The sequence below is a fragment of the Zootoca vivipara genome, chromosome 6 (genome assembly GCF_965207765.1).
Source record: "Zootoca vivipara chromosome 6, rZooViv2.hap1.1, whole genome shotgun sequence".
NCBI classification, from domain to species: domain Eukaryota; kingdom Metazoa; phylum Chordata; class Lepidosauria; order Squamata; family Lacertidae; genus Zootoca; species Zootoca vivipara.
Window position 1 is genome coordinate 26,987,928 of NC_142589.1, and position 6,549 is coordinate 26,994,476.

Consider the following 6,549-nt stretch of genomic DNA (forward strand, 5'->3'; position numbering starts at 1 on the left):
AGAACACCGAAACCAGAGCAGCGGATGGAAGCACCGTTTACTTTTCCGCCGGAGTGGTACCTATTTATCTACTTGCACTGTCATGCTTTCGAACTGCTAGGTTGGCAGGAGCTGGGATCGAGCAACGGGAGCTCACCCTGTCGCGGGGATTTGAACTGCCGACCCTTTGATCGGCAAGCCCAAGCGGCTCAGTGGTTTAGACCACAGTGCCACCCGCGCCCCTAATTATTTCATTGGGCTTTTGCTATTGTAATAAGCTGTATTGAGGGCACTGTAAATACCAAGACACAGATTTAAAACTAAACACTATCAGTATCAGGGCTACATTAAGTAACTAAGACTTTTTAAAAGTTAGAAATGTACAAAAATCAGCACCTTGGATGTTGAAAGTGACATTATATCCACTACCTCACCCATCCACATGATTGGCCTAAAATTAATATATCAATTTCTGGTGTAGAACAACCAGTGATTTCCAACAATTTCACCACAGTAACAAACAGGGAAATGGGGGGGTGGAGAATCTTACCACAAAATGCATGAATACACCTAAGCAGATTTATCCTTCTGGGGGGGGGGAGAGATTTCAAAGATGTGGCACTTTCTCCTGGATCTTAGGCAAGTCCATTGAAAAATCGTGTGGGTTTTGTTTTTGTTTTTTTGCATTTATGTAGAAAGAAACAACAACTTTGGTGCTTTTTTGAAATATGGCAATGCTACTCCTGCCAAGTGGTATAAATCCATCTATATGGAGTTTGTAAGCTTATAAGGGGACAGCACTCTTGAAGAGAAACAGGCAACAGAATGAAGTCCACAAATAGCAACACAAAAGACTGCACCAGTCATTTTATTCGTTCATTTATTTAAAAAGGCGGTCTACCCTTCAGCAAAGCTATCTGAGCAGCATACAATAAGAATAATAAAACGCCAATATAAACTATAAACTCACGTAAAAACAACCAGCAGAGCAAAGAAATAGTATAAGACCTACAACATAAATTTACTGTACGAAGTTTTTATCTGTTTTGTTGCAGATAAAAACTTCATCAGTAAATTTATGTTACTTGTTAAAAGCCCCAGGCAAATAAAAAATGTTTCTGCCTGGTGCCAAAACTGCAGCAAAGTCGGCACCAGGCAAAAATGGGGTGCCTCTTTCTGGTAACCATCCATCTCACTTTAGATGGTGGGAGATCTAGAGAGCCCCAGATGATTATCAGACTGACTCACCTAGTAGAACACAGTCCTTTATGTACCTGGATCCCAAGCACTATGAAATGTAATAAAGAATGACCAGCTGCCTGTCTGTAGCACAAAAATGCAGTTTTTCTCAATCTGGAATCATTCGTGCTGCTTTTGATCTAGATTTGTTCTAGATTCTGCCATCTACGAAGGTGGGTGTGGTTATTTCAAACAAATTGGAACCCCTCCCACTTCATTAGGTTAAGTGAACCTTTTCTCCCAGCACATGCCCCAAGAGAAGGAAGTGGGGATTGCAATCTTTGTATACGACCACCAAAAATGTAATTGGGCACCCACTTCCAGGACTGCCTACATCTGTTTTCAAAGGCACACGGCAGGGCAATGCAGAATAAATCTGCAATGAATGTTTATTATCAAGATCAAACCAGTTTCTCAAGAAGCGTTTTTCAGGGGCAAAAAAAAATACACAATAGATCTAGACTATGTGCAGACTACAAAGGAAAAAACAAGTACTTAGCTTTTGTTGATTATAGAATAAAATGTTGTATGTATGAAGTTTATGTTAGCAACTTGTGTGGTGCCTAACTGACGGTTTTATCCAACTCATTCCATTAGCATTATGCTTTATGCTTGGCAAAATGGAAACTCCCCCTCTTCTGGCCCTGTGTGCCCCCTAAATCTCTATAGGATCTCCTTATCCCCTGGAGCAGATTTGATAAGGGCACACATGGGAGCAAGAGGAAGAGGGGAGAAAGTTATGTCATGCAACGGCAAATCCTTGTGCTACCAAACTGCGGGAGGCAGTGCAAGACAGGAGTGCCTGGCGTGCTCTGGTTCGGACATGACTAAACGACTAAACAACAACAACAGAATCACTGGACAACACCTTGAGTTTCTGTGAAGTCTTCTGAGAACTCTGGGACAAAGCCATTCTAATAATATAATCTTAAGACTATTAGTGCAATGTTAAGAGTGGCCAAGCTATCTTTGTACAGAAGGGGCCACAGCTGGTGTATCAGTTTAAGTCCCATACTGTGGTCTGTGGGCCACCAGTGGTCCATGAACTTCATTCATGTGGTCCATGGTGTTTCTGTAAAACTCATACAGCGTCTAGTGCAGCACATTAATATTGTTAAAACAGGCAGATAAAATATTACGTGGTCCACCAAGACCCTCAGCAATTTTTAAGTGGTCCATGGGGGGAAAGTTTGATCTAAGCTGATCCTCACTGATCTAAGCTGATGACAGAGTCCTCCCTTTTATCAAGGCACATGTCTTCCATCATGAGTTATTGTGCCAAAAATAGGTCATACCACCGCATTAATCTGAACCACTGATCTGGCTTTCTTCCAATCCTGATATATGTTTTTTAGTTTGGTGTAAAATGAAATAGGGTAGGCCACAAAATCAAGGCAGAAGTAAGGATGTGCTTTTGGAAGGAGAGGAAAAGATCACTTGCACTCTCACCTGGAGTGGGACAGAGTGGTCTGTGCTCTTAACTTCTCCCTTTCATCCTCCTCCCCAGTAACAACAGCTCTAAATGTACAATAGTCAAGCAACAAAACTGTGTGTGCAATTTAACATAGTTATTTCCAACCTGGAATACTTTGGATTTGATATTTAAATTATTATTAATAAAAGGGGGGAAGTACAAAGAAAAAATGCATTTTCAATCCCACTTTCACATTTCTTTAGATCTTAACCTGACATTAATGAGCAACTACGCATGGAAGTGACGAGCGGCCTGTAGGATAAAATGGCTCATATACTATGTTGATAAGTTAAGATGAAAGAAACCCCAGAACAAAGACACTACAGTATTGTGGAGATACGTTGAGATTCCAAAATATTTGTATTCCTCAACGAAGCGAGAAATGCCCATGACAAAAATATATAAATAAATGCACCTGTCACTTTCTCATTTGACTGCATAACATGTTTACTGTATATATTAATGCATTACTCCATTATGTTTCCTAGCAGTCATTTGCTGTATGTGATATGTGAGTGTTCTATGCATATTCCACCACCCCCATCTGGCCCCGATGCACGCTTTTCTTCCCCACTGATAATCAACCACAGCCTCAAACATGCACTTGAAGGACAAAAATTAACCTATATAAAGCACAAGAAAGCACTGAAAAGAACAAAGTTATCTGAGATCATCATGGCAATGTTATACAGGATATCGTACAATACAAGTCTGTGGCACCCTAAGGATCATGAATTACCCCATTCAAGGAAAAGGCTGTCTTTCAGTAGAAGCTCGGTTATCCCAATCCTTGGCTACATAGAGAATGCTCATTAGCCTCATTCACTGGTTCCTGCTCCCATTTTCCCTGACTCCTCATTTATGGCGGCAGTCCTAGATGCACTTCCTTAAAAGTAAGTCCTGTTTAATTCAATGGGACTCACTACCATGTAAATAGTCATAGGACTGGAACGCCTGCATGTAAAAATAGCACTTTTGTTCATCCAAAAGTTCCCAAGAGTACTAGAGCTTATTCATCTTTTTTTATATTAAAAAAGAACAAATTTTCTCTAGAATTTGAAGTATGATTATGTGGAACTAAATCGAAGGAAGAGATAGGTGCACTCAAGTTCTGGAAGTCACTCAGCAACACCCTGTCTTTCTTGGATCTCTTGATGCATATATCGCGCCTGGCTTTGAGAAACGGGAGTGATTTGAAACAGCTCCTCACATCAAAAGTCAGAAATAATCCTGAACAACAATAGCTGTAAAGCTTTCTAAATCAGAAGTCTTTCAATAGCAGATACATCATAACTTTCTCAAAGTGAGCTCCCTTGAGCATAGCAAGAAATGGCCTTTGCGGAAACACAGTGACTTGGAATTTCTGACTACTCTGCTTCTGATATAACAGGTGTGGAGAACCTTTGGTTTTCCAGATGTTGCTGTGCTGCAAATGCCATCATCACTGGTCACAGGCCCTGCTTGCTGGGGGCTGATGGGAGTTGTAGTTCAGCAGCATCTGGAAGACCAAAGTTTTCCCACAGCTGTGATACAATGTGGGGAAGCTGAGACTTAACTGTGGTGTAATCAATAATACCCAGAAACAGTCTGTAGAAGACAAAGACCTTTGTAATATGGGTCCTCAACCCAAAGAAAGCAGGTTTCACAGAAAAAAGAATGAACAGGACCATGTGGCCCATTGCATTTAGTTGAATTGTCATTGAGATGGTGATGTTTCAGACTCAAGTATTGGTAAGCATTGTGGTACGTTCAACAATCAGTAGCATTGTGGGTAGCTATGGGGGTGGAATTTGATTCAGTTCACATTTAAAGATGAGCCTGCCTACTCCACAATTTCTGAAACAATAAGTGAACCAAATCACAGTTGTCCTTTGAAATTTGCATTTCTCTGAATTTTGCAATGCAGTTCTTCAGCCATGTAATGTATACAAAAATGCATATACTGTGTTAAAGTGTACATAAAATTGCATATATTAGTGAATATAACATGCAAAAAGGCATTATATTAGTGGAAGTTGGTTTCCAAAATATGTATATTTGGCAAACTTGCATTTAAAAGTGTGCATATTCAGAGAAATTTGTGCTAACATATCAATGAATTTTCATGATGACTTTATATATAAAAAACAACTGATGTAGAAATTTGGAGAACTTGAAAAAAAGGAGAATCAGATTTGTCCAGCCCTGGTCTTGGGTGAAAAGAAGCAGCAGCAATTTGACCTTGATTTACTATCAAACTGAAATTGAGTTTCGCTGAAATTGCGATGCCTGATTTCATCCTTAGCCCTGAGCTGCCATATAAATAGGAGGCCTCAGTAGTGCACTGATGAGAGACATTTCCTTCTCACTAAAACACAATACACAATACAACCTGAGAAGGATACGTGAAACAATAATATCTCCAGCAATTATTTACACCTGGTGTGGGGAACTTTGGGCCCTCTAGATGTTTCTGAACCAGAACATGGTTCAGGAACACAGCAAATTGGTAAAGATGTCTGCAAAAATTGTAGAGTTGCTTCTGTTCATTCCAATGATTGACAGCTTACAGAATAATTACTTCTCAACTCTAAAGTAAGTAAGCCCAGCAAGGGGCAGTAGGGCCCTTATAGGGCCAAGGAAGATGGCAGCTGCATTTTAGCAAGACATGAAGACACAAAGCTTCCCCACACCTGCTCTCCACCAGCATAAAGAAAGAGAATTGTTGGTATATAGTGTAAGTGCAATTGGCTTTCATTGTCATTCAAGATGGCATTGGCCTTGCTTCTTTGATGCCTGAATCTGAAACATTCACTTCTTCCTTTGTTTTCTCCCCTGGACATTATATTGGTATTAAGAGGGAACTTCAGTTACAACAACCCAGTAAAGGAGGGTGCCGGGGGAAGCAAATTCTATTGGCAGCCAGAAGTACATATGAATCCCATTTCATTCCTTTCTTCCACTCTGAATGAGCTCCGTTTTTGACACAGAAGGAGTCAGCCACTATAATCAAATTTAAAGAGGCAAGTGATGCTATATATTCATTGCTCTGGGAGGAGGGAGGGGGAAAAGGATATTCACAATACAGTCATAATGCCTATAAACCCATTATAGTTTAGCACTAAGTCCCAGAATTCAGCTCTGACCAACCTGTTTATGAGGAAAATGGCACTGTGAATGATACTTCCTCAATGATATGGTATGCACCTATAATTGACACCTATTTCTGTCTTTCAACAATTCAGATTTCCAAATCAGGATCCTAACAAAACACAATGGCAATCTGAGAAATATCCTGGCTTGGTTCTTTTTTGTGGGTTTTTAAAAAGTGTGATAAGTAGAAACCTGCAGAGGGGAAAAGATGAAGGCTTGCTCCGCTTCCCTTATAATTGCAACCGAAAAAATGATTTACATAAGAGAATGAGTGATGCTGACATACCATCAATCCTGCTGCTTCCCCTTGTAAGTCTCAGAGAAGCTCAGTTTGCCAAATTCAAATGACCCGCAATGCCATTTTGTAACCATGAAGCCATGAAAGTCGTGTTGTGTAAAGCACTCCTCAGAGAAAATGGTGAAGGATGCTAATTTCTTTTTAGGGGAAAAAGAACTCAGAAAAGTTTTATATCAAGGTTGAAAGCCTGGTCATAACAAATAAAGGCCATGCAGTTTGTTTGTTTGTTTGTTTGTTTGTTTGTTTAGCATATCGCTCTTCATCTGAGGTTCGTGGGACCGTTTACAACATAAAAATACAAAATGAGAATTCAAAATACATAATAAAACAAAAAGAAAAATAAACCATAACCACATTCCCTCATATGCATTTAAAAGGCCACAGAATACTTAATCAGCCAAAGGCCTGATTATAGAGAAACATTTTT